This window comes from Delphinapterus leucas, chromosome 20 (assembly GCF_059928025.1).
Source record: "Delphinapterus leucas isolate spDelLeu-1000000601 "Yukka" chromosome 20, BTC_Dleu_Yukka2, whole genome shotgun sequence".
Classification (NCBI taxonomy): domain Eukaryota; kingdom Metazoa; phylum Chordata; class Mammalia; order Artiodactyla; family Monodontidae; genus Delphinapterus; species Delphinapterus leucas.
Genome location: NC_143148.1, coordinates 46,906,442 through 46,925,119, shown reverse-complemented (window position 1 = coordinate 46,925,119; position 18,678 = coordinate 46,906,442). Strand labels below are relative to the sequence as shown.

Genomic DNA, 18,678 nt, shown 5'->3' with positions numbered 1-18,678 from the left:
GAACCACCAGGGAAGTCCCTTATTAAAGCTTTTGATATATGCTAACCCATCATGGGAGCTGGGGGCACAGGGAACTAATAAGTTCTTGTTCCCCACCCACAAATACTCCATTACATTAGACCTCATCCCTGCTAACTCTGTCACCTCCCCACCACCCACCTGAATGAGAAAATTGACATGGAGGAAAGCAACTCATTGCCTACCCTTAAAAGCTAGAGTTCCTGGCACTAATGTTGAAATTAAGAAGGGGCACATATGGGTGAGATAGCAATGTGACAGCAGAGGGGAAAGCTGACCTGAGAAGAGCATTTTTTTTTCCAGTGACTGTGTCAGGGCTGTAAACACTATGATCATATACCTCAAAGCTCTGTGCTTTCAGATTTCATCCAACAAACGTTTACTCAGCACTTAGACAAGCTGTGTACTGTGAGGTGCTAGGGATACGGGGAGGAATACACCACAGAGCCTGCCCACAAGACACCCGCAGTCTACACTAGGGACAGGATGGCAAATGATTACGGTACATGGTTAGAGCAGGGATGTTACATATTAAAATGCAAAAAAAAATCATTTTGGGAGTGGTTAAGGAGTTAACAGTGACTTCCTTTTATCTAGGAAGGTGGTCAGGGAGGGCCACATCAAAGACTGAGCTTTGAACTGGTGCTTCAGAGATAAGTAGGCTCGGACTTCCCTGGTGGTCCAGTGGTTAAGACGCAGCACTTCCCATGCAGGGGATGTGGGTTTGATCCCTGGCTGGAGAACTAAGATCCCACGTGGCGCGCAGCACGGCCAAAAAAAAAAAAAAAGATAAGTAGGCTCATGCCATGTTAAGTGGGAGGATTCAGCATTTGCAAAGACATGGCAACATTCAACTGCACGGTGTACTTGGGGAAGTGGCAGCCAGAGTTTCAGGTATGGACTTACTACCTGCGGGCTGTGAGAAAGGTCAATCAGGGAGGAGAAAGGCTAGAGTTAGGGAGACCAGGTAAGAAGCTACTGTAATGATGCCAGCTGGTGATGATGAAGCTCTACACTCAGGAAGAAATATAAAAAATGCCCCAAGTATCCTACCCTCTCACTCTTCCATCAACACATTCAAGCAAAAGAACCTGAGTCCCCGACGTCTTCTGCTCTTGGCAATGCAGGAAGGCCTGGCATCTGTTTCTTGGCTAGAGGTTGCCAGTGCTCAGGCCTCCTCTCGTTAGAGAACCCTGGGGTGCAGGCCCATGCCTGTTTCAGAATTCACCAAGGAATTCCACACGCACCCATCTGCTAAGTAACCCTTCCTTTCTCCCCAGTACAAGTCCTCTCAGCTCTGGATGTTAAAAGGGGGCCACCATGCTCAGTGCCTGCCTGGGAGCACTTTGGCATAACTTCAAAAGCTGCAGAGATTTCTATCTATCTTTTTTGTTTCCAGGAAGATGTGGTCAAAGCCATGGAAATGCAGGCTTCTTTTTCCCTTGAAGGTGGGTGAAAATAACCTATGGCAGATACTTTGCTTAACAAAGTCAAATGGTCTCATGAAACCTCAGGGTTTGGTCTCAAATTCTCATTGTTGTTGTCAGTTGATACAGCTCAAAGAACTCAAGCTCTGTAGCCGGGAGCAGCGGTTCCTGTTAGGATGTAGGCCCTGCAGCTTTGCTTTCTTGGTTGTTGCTGAAGAAAGGCACGTGGTGGGATAGTGAAGGGCAAAGACTCTGTAGCACACAGACTTGGCTTGGGATCCTGGCTCCATCACATACCAGTGATATGACCTTAGTCAGCTGGTTTACCTCTCCGTATCTGTTTCCCCATTTGTAAAAATGGGCACAATAAGAGTACCCACCATGAAGGCTGCTGTGAGGATTAAACATTATACTCTAGGTGAAGCACTTGTACACAGCCTGGCACATGGTAATTAAAGTTAGCTGGTAGATGCCTTTTGCAGGGCCCACCTGTACCAGCTCCACCCTGTGCCTCTGGGTGTGTTACACTAAAGCAGCACACACACAAAGTACCTGCTGCTTGTACAACTAGAGGTTAGGGGTAGTGGTACATAGTAGTTAAGGGTTGGAATTCAACTGCCAGGGTTTGAATCCCAGCTACTCCTCTTCCTAGTTGTGTGGTCTTAGGCAATAACTTACCCTCTCTGTGCTTCAGTTTTCTTACCTGTAAAATGGAAGTAATAATAATAACTACCTCATAGAGTTACTGTGAGGCGCAAATGAGATTCACACATAGTGCTACACGTGGTTAGAGTTCATTCATTCTCACTGCTGTATACTAGACCGTTTTGCAAATATTCTGATTTATTTATCCATTCTACTCTTGATGGAGATTTCAGTTGTTTCCATTTGGGGGCTATTGTAAGTAGTGCTGCTATGAAAATTCTTGTACATGTCTTTTGGTGCAACTATGTATACAATTCTGGGTCAAGTGGAATTTCTGGGTCAGAGGGTATCAGTTTTAACAGATGGGCCAATCAGTTTTCCAAAGTGGTTGTTCCAATTTAAATCCCTGCTAGCAGCGTATGAGAGTTCAGTCGCTCCACATCCTCAACGACATTTGGTATTTTCTGACATTTTCATTTTACATATTCTAGTGGATTTGTAGCACTATCACATTGCAGTGTCAATTTGCATTTCCCTGGTTGAACACCTTTCTGTGTGTGCATTAAACACCATGTCTAGCATATAGTAAGTATGCAACTACTACTACTACTACTATTATTATTATTATTTTCTGGTCACCAAAGCACAACTTTTCAAATAGGGACCTGGACAGAGACTTCTAGAAGTTTCTAGACAATTTATACTCTCTTGATCCACCTTTTATATCTCCCATGTATGCCCTTCCCCATGTCTCCCACTTCTCTTGGTTAATTTCCCTATTAATAACACTCCATGACTTTCCCACAGTCCAGACATAATGAATAAGAGGAACTAGAAACCAGGCGAGACTTCTGACCTCCACCCCAAACAGGTTCCCATCCCTGCTCAGGTGTGTCATTTCCAAGAAGAGCAAAACAATCCTCACTCAGAGGCTCTAGACCACCTAGAATCTCATCCATCTGACCTCACTTCCCTCTAGACTCTTCGTGATCAATGGTTTTCACAACTTCCTCATTATTACTGCCTCTGGTCCAAGCCAGAATTGAATCTTTTTTTTTTTACATCTTTATTGGAGTATAATTGCTTTACAGTGGTGTGTTAGTTTCTGCTTTATAACAAAGTGAATCAGTTATACATATACATATGTTCCCATATCTCTTCCCTCTTGCGTCTCCCTCCCTCCCACCCTCCCTATCCCACCCCTCCAGGCAGGTCACAAAGCACCAAGCTGATCTCCCTGTGCTATGCAGCTGCTTCCCGTGTGGAGAAAAGGGAACACTCTTGCACTGCTGGTGGGAATGTGAATTGGTACAGCCATTATGGAGAAGAGAACTGAATCTTTAATGCCTTCCATTAGGAAAGATGAATCACTTGATTTTTACGATGCACACTCAATTCCCCCTCGCATAGCCAGTATCCTTTATGCATTTGTTAATGCATAAAGCCACATACCTCTGAGGAAAATTCCATGATGTCCCTAAAACAAGAAGACAGTTAAGCTCTATCCTCAGTTTAGTCCTTACTGATAAGCTCCAGGAGAGAAGAAAAAGAATGGCATTGTATAATTGGGGGTAGAGTTGCATCTTACAAGATCTTAGCAAAGAGGAAAAAAGGAAGGCAGCTTTATAATCCCAAATCAGGTCAAAACTTTTTGCCCATGTTTGTATAAAATATTCTTCATTATGTAATGTAATGGACACAATTTTATTCTCTAAGTAGCTGGGTAAAGACTTCCTCTTAGATGAGACCCACCTTTCTTGAAAAATTGTCTTGGTGTACCCTATGGAATAAAATGTGGGACCCCTGCCACCAAGGACCTTGACAGGCAAAAATACTCTGGATAAGACAAGAGAACAAATTTGCTCCTTTGTTGAAGGGAACAGAAAGAAAGAGATGGATGCTAAAATGCCAAAGACATGGTTAAAGGCCACTCCGTGTAATATTTGACCCTTTAAGTCTTCAGGAAAGGTGCTTACTTCTTTAAATGCATAGTGCCAAGTGAATCTTTTGTGGAAATCCATGAAGGAACTGAGATTTGGATGCAGGTCCTCCCAGGGTAGAATTGAGAAAGTCTGAATAGAGGAGTCACAACAAGGAGGCAGAAAAAATTAAGCAAGGGCTCTGGATTCAGTCAAGCTCAGAGTAACCAACTTGTTGTGATTTGTGTAGGATTTTTCCAACATTAGCATTGGAAAGCTCGCATTCCAGGAACCCCCTCTGTCCCAAGCAAACTCTAATCAGGCTGGAAAATTGAGGATGAATTAAGTTTACCAAAATTTCCTAAGGCCAGGGAGGTCCCAGTTGACAACTAAATTATAACTAAAATAGCACACATACTGTTCAGCTTTTGTTTTCTAAGTATGACTTCTTCTTATACAAAAACGTATACACAGAAACACAAATACCGAAAGTGTACACTAAAATTAAAATCAAATCTCCTGACAAGCTAAATCCCCCTTCTGATCAGTAATTTAAGTTTTTCACCACGGTTTACCTATGAGTTTGCATTCCCTTGTGCATGGAGAAAGATCCACAGCTTTGCCTCAGCTCCTGCTTAAACCCCCCAAATCAGCTCCCTTTCCACTGGAAGACCTTCATTCTGATCCTGTACTTTTGCGAGGGAGAGAATAAGCAGCAGAGCAAGAGGTTCCTTTCTGGGACTCCTCTCATCCCCATTTTTCTTCCCCCAACATGTATGCATGAAATGTGGAAGAACTAACCTAGGAAGGACTTGTTTGTTTTTAAAAATCTGGGCCCAGTGATCTCCTGAGCTAAGATTAATTATGTTTTCAATAAGTTTAACTCAGATTTTCAATGTTTGTAGTCTTAGAAACCAGGAGAAATAATTTATTAAGAACGTGATCTCCTGTCTAAACATTCACTCAGTCCATGGACTCCTAAACTAGAGTACAAATCCCAAGAGTCAAATCAGAACTATACTTCAGGCTAATGGGATTAGAATAAAGCAGTATAATCTAGGTGTGTGTTAAAGCAAGGCATGCCTGGATTTTAATTACAAACCTGGTAGGAACTGGCAGTCTGGCCTTGGTTCTATTCTCTGAGAATGAGGGGTATGAGAGAATGAAAGGAATCAAGAATTTGGGCCTGAACGTTTGTAGCAAACCGGATGAACCCAGAGGTTATCATATTAAATGAAGTTAAGTCAGACAGAGAAAGACAAATATCATATGATATCACTTATATGTGGGATCTAAAATATGACACAAATGAACTTATTTACAAAACAGAAACAAACTCACAGACATAAAAAACAGATTTATAGTTGCCAAAGGGGAAAGCGGGGGGAGAGATAAATTAGGAGTTTAGGATTAAAGGATACAAACTACTATATATTAAACAGATAAGTAACAAGGTCCTACTGTATAGCATAGGGAACTATATTCAGTATCTTGTAATAAACTATAATGGAAAAGAATATGAAATAAAATATATATATGTATAATTGAATCACTTTGCTGTGCACCAGAAACTAACACAACATTGTAAATTAACTATACTTCAATTAAAAAAAAAAAGAATTTGGGCCTGAAGAACTAAAAGGATGAGGTAGTAGCCAATTGAGATGGCTATAGATAGAGCAAGTTTAGGAGGAAAGATCAAGAGTTCCATATAGGATATGTTAAGGAGAGAGTTCTAGATTGGAAATATAAGTTTAGGACTCGCTGACATACAGTGAGGTATTTAAAAGCTGTGACCAAATAACATCACCAAGGAACTGATGGCAGAGAGAGAAAAGTCTGTATGTCCACAGGTACGCCTCAGGGGTTAGCTGACCAATACTCCCTCCACGCTCCCTCTCCCCTGCACCTATGCTCAGTCAATCCACCACAGCAGAAGGTTTGGCGCTCCTCCATGAGAAGCCAGCAGTGCTATAGGACAAAGAATTTCAGGCTGGGAGATAAAAGATGGACTCGGCTCGGATCTGCCACCCAAGTGTACTGTCTTAGGCAAATCACTTAATTTTGATGAGCCTCTGTTTCTTCACCTGTAAATTGGAGATAACATTATCTCCCTATAGAATATCTGTGAGTGTTAAATAAGTTGAATAAAAATACTTCGTAAGATGCTTTACACGCTACAAATTAGTATCATTTATCTCATAATCTCTGATAACTGAAGGAAGAAAACGCTGTGCTTCTGTGATTACATATAAAGTTTAGGATGGTATCTACCCATGTTTAAAATGCATAACCCTTTTGTTTTTGCTTTTGTTTTGGTACGCGGGCCTCTCACTGTTGTGGCCTCTCCTGCTGCAGAGCACAGGCTCAGGACGCGCAGGCTCAGCGGCCATGGCTCACGGGCCCAGGCACTCCGCAGCATGTGGGATCTTCCCGGACCGGGGCACGAACCCGTGTCCCCTGCATCGGCAGGCAGGCGGACTCTCAACCATTGCGCCACCAGGGAAGCCCCGCATAACCCTTTTAAAGATATCTTTTAACCTTATCAACATTCAAAATGCACATACCCTTTGATGCAGCAATTCCAACTATCCTAGAGAGTACAGCTGCACAAGCGTAAAGATAAATGTGTTAGGCACTAGTAATAATAATAAGATATTAGAAATTATATCAGTAATGGGTTGGGTAAATAAATCATGGTACGTTCATACAGTGGAATACTAGTTGTTAAATGTAATGAGAAAATGTATGTGTACTGACATGAAAAGATGCCCATGCTATTTATGTAAAATAACAGCAAGCAAGTTGCAGACAATATGTACAGCATAATCCAACTTGTTTTACATGTCTATGTATTCATATTACACATTTTGATACACACATAGCAAAAGAGACTAGAAGGACATGGGCCGCACTGTTGAGAGCAGTCACAGGGTCACTGAGTGTGGCTGAGGAGTTCATGGCCCTCTGAGGAATGTGAATGGCAGACACTGGAAAGAATTACTTTCACTTTCTCCTTTTGATACTTTGGAATTCTTTGAAGTTTTATAACAAAGGAAAGCTATCTTAAAGACATACCACAAACCAATCCCTGTACCCTGAGGTCCTTAAGAGGGTGGGTGCATATTTCCAAGTCCAGAAGAATGTCTCTGTTGGGTTCCTGGTTATATTTCAATTCGGCAAGCCACAGCTTTCCTTCCCACCAAGGCATGGGGTAACATAGTGGAAGCAGTCCATTGAGGGGAAAACATAGGCCCCAAAGTAGGGCTACTTTGGGAAGGAAAAAGAAAATGCAAATATATTCTGAAAACAGATGGTGTCTGGAAGAGAACGTGTGTTTGGCAACAAGAAGGGAAAATCACAGGGGGAGGAGAGAAAAGCAGTAAAAGAGAAACAGCCAAAGGAGGTGGTAATTAAGTGTGAAGCTGAAGATTTCCAAGGGATTTTTCAGCTTTGGCAAAAGTCAGGCCTCTGGACAATTCTGCTGAAGTGTGTAGACATTGCTTTACATTTCTTTTATTTATTAAAAGTATTCCAAGAGAGCAGTAGCTCTGAACCATGATATCCTGAAACTAGTTTGTCACCAATGTTTCAAGTATTAAAATTTTCAAATAACGTACTTTTAGTCCCAGTTAAAGAGGCCCCAAAGTTAGCCCACTCACTCAGTGGCATTCTAATATGTTTCCTGGGGTGGGAGACAAAGGGTGGAGTCACTGCTAATGTTGAGGGAGTTGTGTATAACCCACAGGCTACCTGTCTCACCATCTCCTAACACTGTCCCTATTCTTCTCTGGGCTCTGGAAGTCCCCACGGGTCACTGGTGGGACAGGCAGGACAACCATACGTTGGGAGATTTGTGACAATCAAGAGTCATGCCACATCCCACCTCATTTATAGTATGAACTAAGGCACAAGCATCTGAAATGTCCAATAACAAAGAGATTAATTGATGAATTATTTTGCACTAAATTGCTTGCTATTGCAGCTGCTCAGAATGTCAAAGAGCACCTAGGAACTATGACCGTTCCAGCAGGGAACAGCTGTGGGGGCCAGAGGCCAGCTCCCCTATCAGTGAGGGAAGGAAGTCCTTATGTCTGTATTGACCCCTCCTGTCATACCAGTGACGGTTCACAGACAGGATTACAAAGGATAGGTTTTGCACTTGGTCCTAAATAATCTTTTAATGTCACAAAAAGCTAAGCCACAGACAAGAATACATTATGACGTCTCAAATTATCAGTTCTACCTTTGGGATAAGATGTATTCCATGCATCAAACTGAAGGTCAAGAGATGAGTCTTTTCCTCCAGACATGGTCAAAACCTTTCTGGGTCTTATAAAATGGGGCTTGGAATACAAGTTTACTCTAGCAGGGAGCTTTTGGATTGCATGAACTCTAGACATTGGATATCGAGGGCTGAGATTCCATACCAAGCTCAAGTTTAACCTCAAATTATATATATACATATATGTGTGTATGTGTATGTATGTATGTACATATAGTATATGCATATGTGTGTTGCCCAGGGGCTCAGTTTTGGACAAATTAGGTTTGAGATGTCTATTAAACATCCAAACAGAGATGTCAAGTAGGTGATTGAATATACGGTCCTAGAGTTAAGGAGAATGGTCTAGGCTGGAGACATATATTTGGGCATTGTGGAAGGCAGAACAATGTCCTCCCAAGGATGTCCATGACCTAGTCTTCAGAACCTGTGAATAAATTACCTTACATGGCAAAAAACTTTGCAGATGTGATTAAGGGTATGGACCTTGAGGTGGGGAGATTATCCTGGATTATATGAGTGAGCCCAGTCTTATCAGATGGGACCTTAAAATCAGAGAATTCTTCTCAGCTGTGGTGAGAGAGTGAGACAATGAAGGAAGAAAGTTCAGGGAGATATGACGTTGCTAAGGAATAAGACAAGCTAAGGAACATAGGAGGCCTCTAGAAGCTGGAAAAGATGAAGAAACGAATTCTCCCTAGAGATTCCAGAAAGGAATACAGCCCTGCTGACAGGCTATTGTAGCCCAGTGAGACTGTGTCAAACTCCTAACCTAAAAAGCTGTAAAATAATAAATTAGTGTTGTTTTAAGCCACTAAGTTTGTGGTAATTTGTTACAGCAGCAAGGGAAAACTAATGCCAGCACCATAAATATATAGATGGTATTTAAATCCATACAAATGGGACAAATAGAGACAGAAAAGATAAGAGGTCTTGGGACTGAGCTTTGGTAAATTTGAATATTAAGTCAGGGAAATGAGAAAGACCCAACCGGGATGACAGAAAAGGAGTGGACATGAGGTAGAACAAGAAAGTGGTATTCTAGAAGCCAAAGGAAGAGTCTGCATCGTCTGCTGCTGAAGGGGGAGGTAAAATGAGGGCAGAATCAGCAAACAAGACAGACAGAATTGGGAGAGCACACGTGCTCAGGCCAGTTGACACACAGAAGGAAAAGAGTGAACCCTGGTCCTCAGCACTCAAGCCACAACGATGGGAGAGACACAACAATGGTACCCACTCAGAACGCAGACGTTTTCATATACAGGGACTCTAGTCACCAGCAAACATGGCCCAGCTACAATCCTGGGACATTTCCAAACAGATCAGCACTCTTTCCCCATGGGGGAGAGTAGGTGTGAAAGTCAGTAGCAAGAGGAGGAGAAAGGAGCAAGAAGACTTTCAACTTTCCTTTACAGACCTACACTACGGTCTCTCCTTTTACCATATGATGTAGTCTGAGCCGTCCAAGGCCCTAACTTGTTAAACAGCATATACCCTAAGTCCAAGAAAGTTAACGTAATATCTCAAGAGCAGGAAATAGTTTTTTCTTAGGAAAAAACATGAGATCATCAAAATAAAAATACACAACCTTCCAGGACCTGACATTCCACGTCAGTCACAGCTTCAGAGACGACCTTTTATGTTTTGCCTTTCTTCACCTCAAAACTCATGTTAGGTAATCATCTACAAACGAACGACTGAAATCATGCATGGAGGACCTTGTAGCCTGAGACAAATATAGCCCATGTAACACTGCCTCACACTGACTTATAATGATTTGTTTAGGTGTTTATCTTCTCCACTAGACTTACAAGTCCTCAAAGAGGTGAGACTGTGCCCTTTCATCACTGAACAGTAAAAACAATAATCCATTAACTTCCCATTCGTTGAACTAGTAATACGTGTCAGACACAATGCTAATTATTTTCAGGCATTTGATCTTCACACAAGCCTATAAGATGGGTATTACTTACTCCATTTCTCAGATAAGAAGCTTGAGATTCAGAGAGGTGAAGAAACTTACTTCATAGTCAAACTAAGTCAGAGAGTAGCAGAGCTGTCCAATGCCAAATTCTTGCTGAATAATGTTGCCTCCAAAGACGTTCACATCCTAATTCCTGGAACCCCTTATATGGAAAATACTACTTTGCAGATGTGACTAAATTAAGGGTTTTAAGGTGAGGAGATTATGCTGGACTATCCTGGGCTCAATGTTATCACAAGAATCCTTATAAGAGGGAGCAGGAGATATGTTGAATAGTAGGAGACGGACAGCAGAAGCAGGAGTTGAAGTGATTTGAGGTAGGAGCCATAAACCAAGGAATGCAGGCAGCCTCTAGAAGCTGGAAAAGGCAAGGAAACAGACTTCCCCCTAGAGCCTCCAGAAGGACACAGACCTGCCAATACCTTGATTTTAGATTTCTGACCTTCAGAGCAGGAAGATAATAAATTTGTGTGGTTTAAGTCACTACGTTTGTGGTAATTTGTTACAGTAGCAGTAGGCAACTGATACAGTGCTCTTTGCCTCTGTGCTTGTTTGTCCTTACATCCCCATGACCTAAGGGAGTCAATGGATGTTTGTCAGGTGAATACGAAGGAGGAAGAGATTTTCCTCTAAGGCTTCTCCCACCTGGCCCAACCTGAACTCCTGACCAGGAGAATATAGCCTTCCTCAAAGAGAGGCAGGCAGAAGCAGCCAAAGTATATCTGGGGTGATATTATGTGTTTTCCTAATTGCTAAGTCGAATGGATATGCTAGTTGAAGCGTGAATCTCATTCTATGCCAGTCAGTGTGCCCTTGGAAGACATGACAAAATGCAACCTTAATTTACAGCTGTGAGCCACAGGGCTGAAGGAAGGTAGAAGGATGAGGGGAATTGGATATTTTTATGTTCTACTTCCTATAACAGTACATTAAACATCACAATGATTCAGCTGAAATTATAAGCAGCATTAGTAAAAAGACGAACAGAAATCATACTTTATAATCTAATTTCATTATAAAAATTATTTCATAGCAAATTAGAGCAATGAATACACTTGTACATACAGCAAATGCATATAATTCTACCTTCCTCTTTCTCTGACACCATTATGGTCCATTCTTTAAACAAGGAAGATGATATCTTCTCTATTAGTATCAATAAGGAGACAGTTTTTCAAATTAATAAATTCAATACACCCCATAGGTTAGCTCCTTAAGAAACAAAGAGCTGGAAGACTGAACACAGTTTAGATTTCACAAGTGGCTCATCGTGCCGTGAAGGATTTTTTTCCCCTTTCTGTATCCCAGTTTCTCGAGCCAGGTTAAAATCCTACACTTAGTAAAAACTTCAAAACAGCTTTTGATCTTTTAAGAACAAGTATTAACATAAGCAGAACTAAGCCAAAGCAAAAACTAAAAGCAATTGTTTAGAACTGAATCTCAAATTCACATACACTTGTATTCCATAATCTATTTGTAGTCGACATAGAAAGTGAAATAAATTATTGGGTAGATCTAAGGTAAAATCAGTCACTGCCCTCGGTCTAGACCTTCTGATTGGATTGGCAATTCCCATGGTGTTCCCAGCTTGCATGGTTTTGCAGCCAAGGTTCCCAGGGGTCCTCAGTGGCTTTGGAATCTGAATAAATCACACATACTAGGGGTCCATTAAGACCACCAGAAACTCAATTTATTTGTGATCTGAGACAAGATTTTATTACTTCTCAGATTAATAGTTAAAAATGTTTTGCTTTTCTACCTCAGGGGTATTAGTTTGATATATGAGACAAGGAGATTATTAAATCTTCAGTGCCTTCCAAAGATGTAAATTAAACCACAGCATCTCCTTATAGCCACCTCCCCTGTATGAGCTGGAGATTTATTATTAACTTGTCACTCTTGCATGCTCATCAAAACAAACAGCACCATGATTAATCACACCTGTTTATTTAAGGGTACCTGTCATACCAACTTTTTGTGGACAGGATATTACAATCTCCTGATTTCTTGGCAGAACTATAGCTAAGGACTTTTAGAGGGGAGGAGAGAATCACTGTCCTCTCCCAATCATTCCCATAAATACATTTGAAAGAAAGGTGGCCTATATGCAACCGCATAATGTTCTTTTTATTTTCAATGAAGCTGCACTTCATTTTATTTCCCCTGCCTATTCACAGACATCACGTTGGCTAATTCTGTTCATCTGGACATCTTTCGAACACTTGAAGAGGTCCAGCACTAAATACACATAAAACTCTAAAATTCTCTTTTCAGTCTGTCACTCACAATTCAATTGAACAAATGCAATATTTAGTAGGTCCCTTCCATGTGGCAAGCAGCAAGTGTGAATTTATTCATTCATTTCTTCATCCAATATTTATTTAATGTCTTTCATGTGCCAGTAATGGTACTAGGTATACCAGTCACTGTTCAAAACAGTGAACAGTCCTTGGCCCCTCAGAGTTTATAACCTTGCTACCCACTTCCCAAGGCATTTGTCTCTCCAAATTATGAAAACAGGAGAGAATGGAGGGACAGTGAGAACCTGGATAAAGGGAAGAATAGCAAAGCGTATCCTTAAGGTAAGGTTGCACGAAATAGACACTGAATTGAACCAGGATTAATAAGACATCTGCAAGGTTCATTCCCTCCTCCTGGTCCAGTGTGGGTCTGCAGGACTGAACTACATTGAAACCATGGCATTTCACTTCTTTTTCTTCTCCCTGTACCTGTCATATCACAGATTATCTGGTTTGCTAAATAATCACTGAAGCACAGGAAGTTTTCAAATGAAATTTTAGGCAGGGCTGCCTGACCTCTGATCTGCCACAAGAAAAGTTCACCTTTACCACTTTAAATTTTAGGATAATTACCTTTTTTTTTTTAAAGAAATAGATTCCTGATTATATTCTTATCTCTCTTTTTAAAAGTTTTTATTATGGAAACTGACAAAAAATACAATAAAGATGAGATAATAAAATAATTACCTATCACCTAGCTTCAGTAATTATCAATATTTTGTCATTCTCGTTTTTATCTATCACATTTCTCTCGCCCTTCACCTTTATTTTTGAGCATTTTAAAATAAATTCCCACTATCATACCATTTCACCTCCAAATACATCAGAATTTATCTATGACAAATAAGATTTTTAAAAAACATAACTATATCATTGTAATACTTAACCAAATAACAATAATTTTTTAATATCTTCTAATACCTAAGCCCATGTTCAAATGTCTCTGATTGTTGAAAAAAAATTGTTTTGGATTGAAACAGGATCCAAACAAAGTCTACACATTGGATTTGGTTGATGTCTTTCATTTATACCTTTTCTCCTCATGTCCTTTTGAATATTACCAAAATGACCTTCAATATTTGATTTTTATCCAAAATAAATCCATCCAAACTTAACATATGTTCCGAGTGAAACCTCATTATGTAATATTTTCAAGGACAGGCTGATCATACAATTTATCTTCCAAATGAAGAAACTCTTGAATGTAAGGGGGATGCTATTAATAATTAGACTGGTATAAATCAGGACAAAGAGTCATCCTACCAGTAGAGATATTAGGGGGTAAAAAGAAGGATCGGGTTTTGGGTTTTGGGTTTCTGCTTGGCTATTGAGAACTGGAACAGACCTTATAATAGAAAAAAAAAGTTGAACTAGTTAGTTAATGACTTTTCCTGGATCCATCACAGAGCTGAAGTTGAAGAAATGCCAACTAGCCCCAAATATGAGAGACAAATGCCTACAGGGAGACATGAAATGCAAGCACTTGTTTACTTGGGACACTTGAACACTGGTAAGAAGAATTCACCTAGAATTGTTAAGAAATTGGTGAAGGCTGGTGACAGAGTATGGAGCTCTAAAGGCTGCAGATAAAGGGGACTTCACACCACTCACCGGCCTCTCTCTCTGCAGACTCCAATGGATACTCACAAAAAATGATGGCAAGAGTCCTGAGAAAGCACTCCTCATGGTACAGGCTTAGGGGAGTGGAAGAGCAGCTGCTGCAGGAAAGGCATGGAGTCCTGCCCAGATCCTTCTTCTCTATCTCCCCTATTAAAAAAAAAAAATTACCAGTAATGTCGTGTACAAAAAAAGCAAGAGAAAGAACCCACAATGCCAAGAGACAAAACAATCAACAGAACCAGACTCATACACGACACAGAAATTGGTGCTATCAGACAGGGAATTTAAAATAACTATGAAAAATATGTCAAAGGCTCCAGTGGAAAAATTAGACAACACTCATTGTCAAATGAGGAATTTCAGCAGAGAGAGAGAAACTATAAGAAAAAAAAAAGAGAGGCTGAGGCTAGAAAAAAAACACACAGTAATAGTGATCAAGACTGTTATTGAGAAGCTCATTAGTAGACTTAACAAAGCTAAGGGAAGAATCAGTGAACTTGCTAAACATACAAACTGAACAACAAGGAAAAAATATTTTAAAATAAAAACAGAATATAGCATCCAGGAACTGTAAGACAACAACAAATGATCTAATAGATGTTCAATTAGAATTCCAGAAGGAAAAAAAAAGACTGCGATAAAATAAATAGTTGAAGGGATAATGGCTAAGAATTTCCAAAATTAATGGCATATATCAAACCACAGATCTAAACCACCAACCAAGATAAATACCCAAGCAAGATGGAGACATATCAAATTCAACCTCTGAAAACACAGAACAAAGAGAAAATCTTGAAGGCAAAGGGGAAAAAAAGACACATTACTAAAGAGAAATAATGTAACAATTATAACAGCCATCTTGTTAGAAACCATGCACCTAAAAGACAATAGTGTGACACTTTTAAAGGACTGGACAAGGGTGACATCATCAAGATGGTGGAGTAGGAGACCCCCCCACACACACAAAGAATAATAATTAGACACCTATCCATGAATGAAATTAGCTCTGGGAGAGCTCAGGAGTCTACTTAAGAAGCTTCAGCAACACAATGGAGCCAAAAAACTGAAAATAACCACAAAAAAAGGGTAGGAAGAATAGTTTCATTTTGTCTGTATCATCCCACCCCCCCCAGGCTGGCACTGCTCAGTGCTAAGAGGAAACTCCTCAGCCTGAAGTTTCCCTCATCAGTGAAAGGAAAGCGGGGTGAGCAACCAGCTTCCCCAGCCTTTCGGAGCACTGCACGAAGAACCCACTTCACTTTCACCCTGCCCAGAGACCAGCAAGGCTGAGATACCTAGAGATGGCTAGGCACAGAGAAGGGCAGGAGCTACCAGTATCAGTCCTGAAGCACGAGCAAATGTGGTTCCCAGTAGCCGGCTCTGCAGAGGACCACAGAAGTCTTCACTGCCGAGGACCACAATGGCCCTTGCGGACACTGCAGACCGCCTCTCCAGCTTTGATCACTGAAGATCTCACTGCAGATCCCAGCAGGCTCCTCGCAGAGGACCCTAACAGCTTTTGCTGCTGAGGAAACCAACAGTAAGCATACTCACTGCAGGCCCCTAAAGATTTTGCTGCTGAGATTTTCACCTCACAGGTTTTCATGTTCAAAGACACCATCTGCACAAGTCCCTCCCCACCAAAGCCCAGGATCCACACTGGCTACCAGTAAGTCTCTGCAGCCTAGGTCCCCAAAACTGATCCCCATTACTGTGCATGCACCCATTGCTGTGTATGCACCCATGGCCAGTTCCTGCAGCCGCAAGAGTACACAGAGACAGCCAAGGCCCCCTCAGCAGCTTGTGGACCCAGAGATGGCCCTGATTCCTGTCACTGGCCTGTACTGCTACATGGGCCTGAAGCAAGCCCTGCAAGTGTGTGCCTGCAAGCTGCCTGCCCCAGCTCCTATCACTAGCCTCCACTGCCTTGCACTCACCTACTAAGGCTTGCCCCTTTAGTCAAACGAGTACATACCAACAGCCAGGGTCTCCACAGCTGTTCGTGCAGCCACAGCAGTTGGTCCTGGCCCCTGCTGCTGGCTCTGGCCTTTGCCACTGCACGGGTGTGTGCAGCCAGCCCCTGCCACCATGCAGGCACCTGCAGCTGCCCCCGCAACCAAGTATGTGTATACCCTGACTCCAACCACCACTACCACATGCCCTGGTCCCTAGCCACTAGACCTAGAGGCACCACTGAGGAGCAGGAGCCCTTGCAGCCACTGTGGACCCCTGCAGCTCTTTCCAAGGATCACGCAATTGTCAATGTCGTGGAACCCAGCCGCCTGAGCTAACAAGACACCATGTACTCCTGGACCCAGAACCACAACACACCCTCACACTTGGTGCCCCACACCACTAGACTTAGAATCACAAAATGCTCCAGCATGCCACCACCCAAAGGTGAAGGTCTTTCCTTACCAAAGTCAGTCCATAAAGTTTGGAAGAGGTGACTGATCCTTCAAATGTGCAAATGTGTACACAAGGCTACAGGGATTATGGAGAATCAGGGAAACATGACACCACCAAAGCAACACAGTAAACTTCCAGTAATTGACCCCAAAGAAATAGAGATCCACAGATTACCCCAAAAAGAATTCAAAATAATTGTTCTAAAGATGGTCAGACTGCTACAAGAGACTATGGATACACATCTTAATGAAATTGGGAAAATAATATAAGAGCAAAATGAGAATTTCAACAAAGAGATAGAAAATATAAATAAAAACCAAACAGAAACTTTGGAGGTGAAGAGTTCAACAATTGCACTGAAGAATTCAATAAAGAGCTTCAACAGCAGACTCGATCAAGTGGAAGAAAAAAATAATCAGTGAGCTTGAAGACAGATTATTTTAAATGATCCAGTCAGAAGAGTAGAAAGAAAAAATAATGAAAGGGAATGAAGAAACCCTAAGGGAGTTAAGGGGCACCAAAATCACCATCATCATCATTATCTATGCATTATGGAAGTCCCAGAATGAAAAGAGAGGGAGACAGGGGCAAAAAGCTTATTTAAAGAAATAATGAATAAAAATTTCCCATATCTGGGGAGAGATTTAGACATCAAGATCATGAAGCTCAGAGGTCCCCAAACAAATTCAACCCAAAGAGATCTTCTCCAAAACACATCATAATAAAACTGCAAAAAATAAAAATAAAAGAAGAGCAAATCTTGTAAGTAGCAAGAGAAGGAAGCTTGGCACTTACAAGAGAACTCCCACAAGACTATCACTGAATATCTCAGCAGAAACCTTGCAGTCCAAGAGAGAATGTGATGTGATTATATATTCAAACTTCCAAAAGAAAAAAAAAAAAAAACCTGCCAACCAAGAAAACTTTACCAGACTAAGCTGGCCCTCAGAAAAGAATGAGATATTTACACACTCAACAAAAGAGCACCTAAATATATAAAGCAAATATTAACAGACATAAAGGGAGAAATAGATAGCAATACAAGAATAATAGGGGACTCTAATACTCCATTTTCATTAATGGATAGATCATTCGGACAGAAAATCAAAAGGAAACACTGACCTTTAATAACACGTTATACTAGAAGGACTTATCAAATATATCTAGAACATTCCATGCAAAAACAAAAGAATACACATTCTTCTCGAGTGCACATGGAACATTCTCCAGGATAGATTATATGTTAGCCACAAAACAAGTATTAATAAATTTAAGAAGACAGAAATCATATCAGGCAACTTCTCCAACCACAATGGTATGCAACTAGAAATCAATTATAAGACGAAAACTAGAAAATTCACAAATATGGAGAGATTAAACAACATGCTACTGAACAACCAGTGAATTAAAAAAGAAATTAAACGAGGAATCAAAATACACCTTAAGGCAAATAAAAATGGAAATGCAACATACAAAAACATGGGATGCCACAAAAGCAGTTCTAAGAGGGAAGTTCATAGCAATAAATGCCTACCTCAAGAAATAAGAAAATCTCAAATAAATAATCTAACTTTATACCTCAAGCAACTAGAAAAAGAGGAAGAAATGAAGCCCAAAGTTAGTAGAAGGAAGGGAATAACAAAGATCAGAGTGGAAATAAATGAAATAGAGACTAAAAACACAATAGAAAAGATCAATGAAATCAATAGCTGGTTTTTGAAAAGATAAAATTGATAACCCTTTAGCTAGACTCATCAAGATAAAAAAAGAGAGGACTCAAATAAAATCAGAAATAAAAGAGGAGACGTTATAACTGATATCACAGAAATACAAAGGATTATAAGAGACTACTATAAACAACTGTACACCAACAAATTAAACAATGTAGAAGAAATAGGTAAATTCCTAGAAACACTACCAAGACTGAATCACAAAAATAGAAAATCTGAACAGACAGATTACTAGTGAGGAGACTGAATGAGTAATCAAAAACATTCTAATAAACAAAAGTCCAGGACCAAATGGCTTCACTAGTGATTTTTACCAAACATTTAAAGAAGAAATAATACCA

General features: G+C 40.7%; 1 protein-coding gene across 1 annotated transcript in view; it reads right to left on the bottom strand.

The window, feature by feature from the left end:
* Nucleotides 1-18,678, bottom strand: part of HYDIN (HYDIN axonemal central pair apparatus protein) — a 431,283-nt gene that overhangs the window by 394,614 nt on the left and 17,991 nt on the right. The window contains exon 2 of the mRNA XM_089902455.1: nt 14,226-14,345. The gene's annotated coding sequence lies outside the window, so the exon portion shown is untranslated. The remainder of the gene's footprint in view (nt 1-14,225; nt 14,346-18,678) is intronic.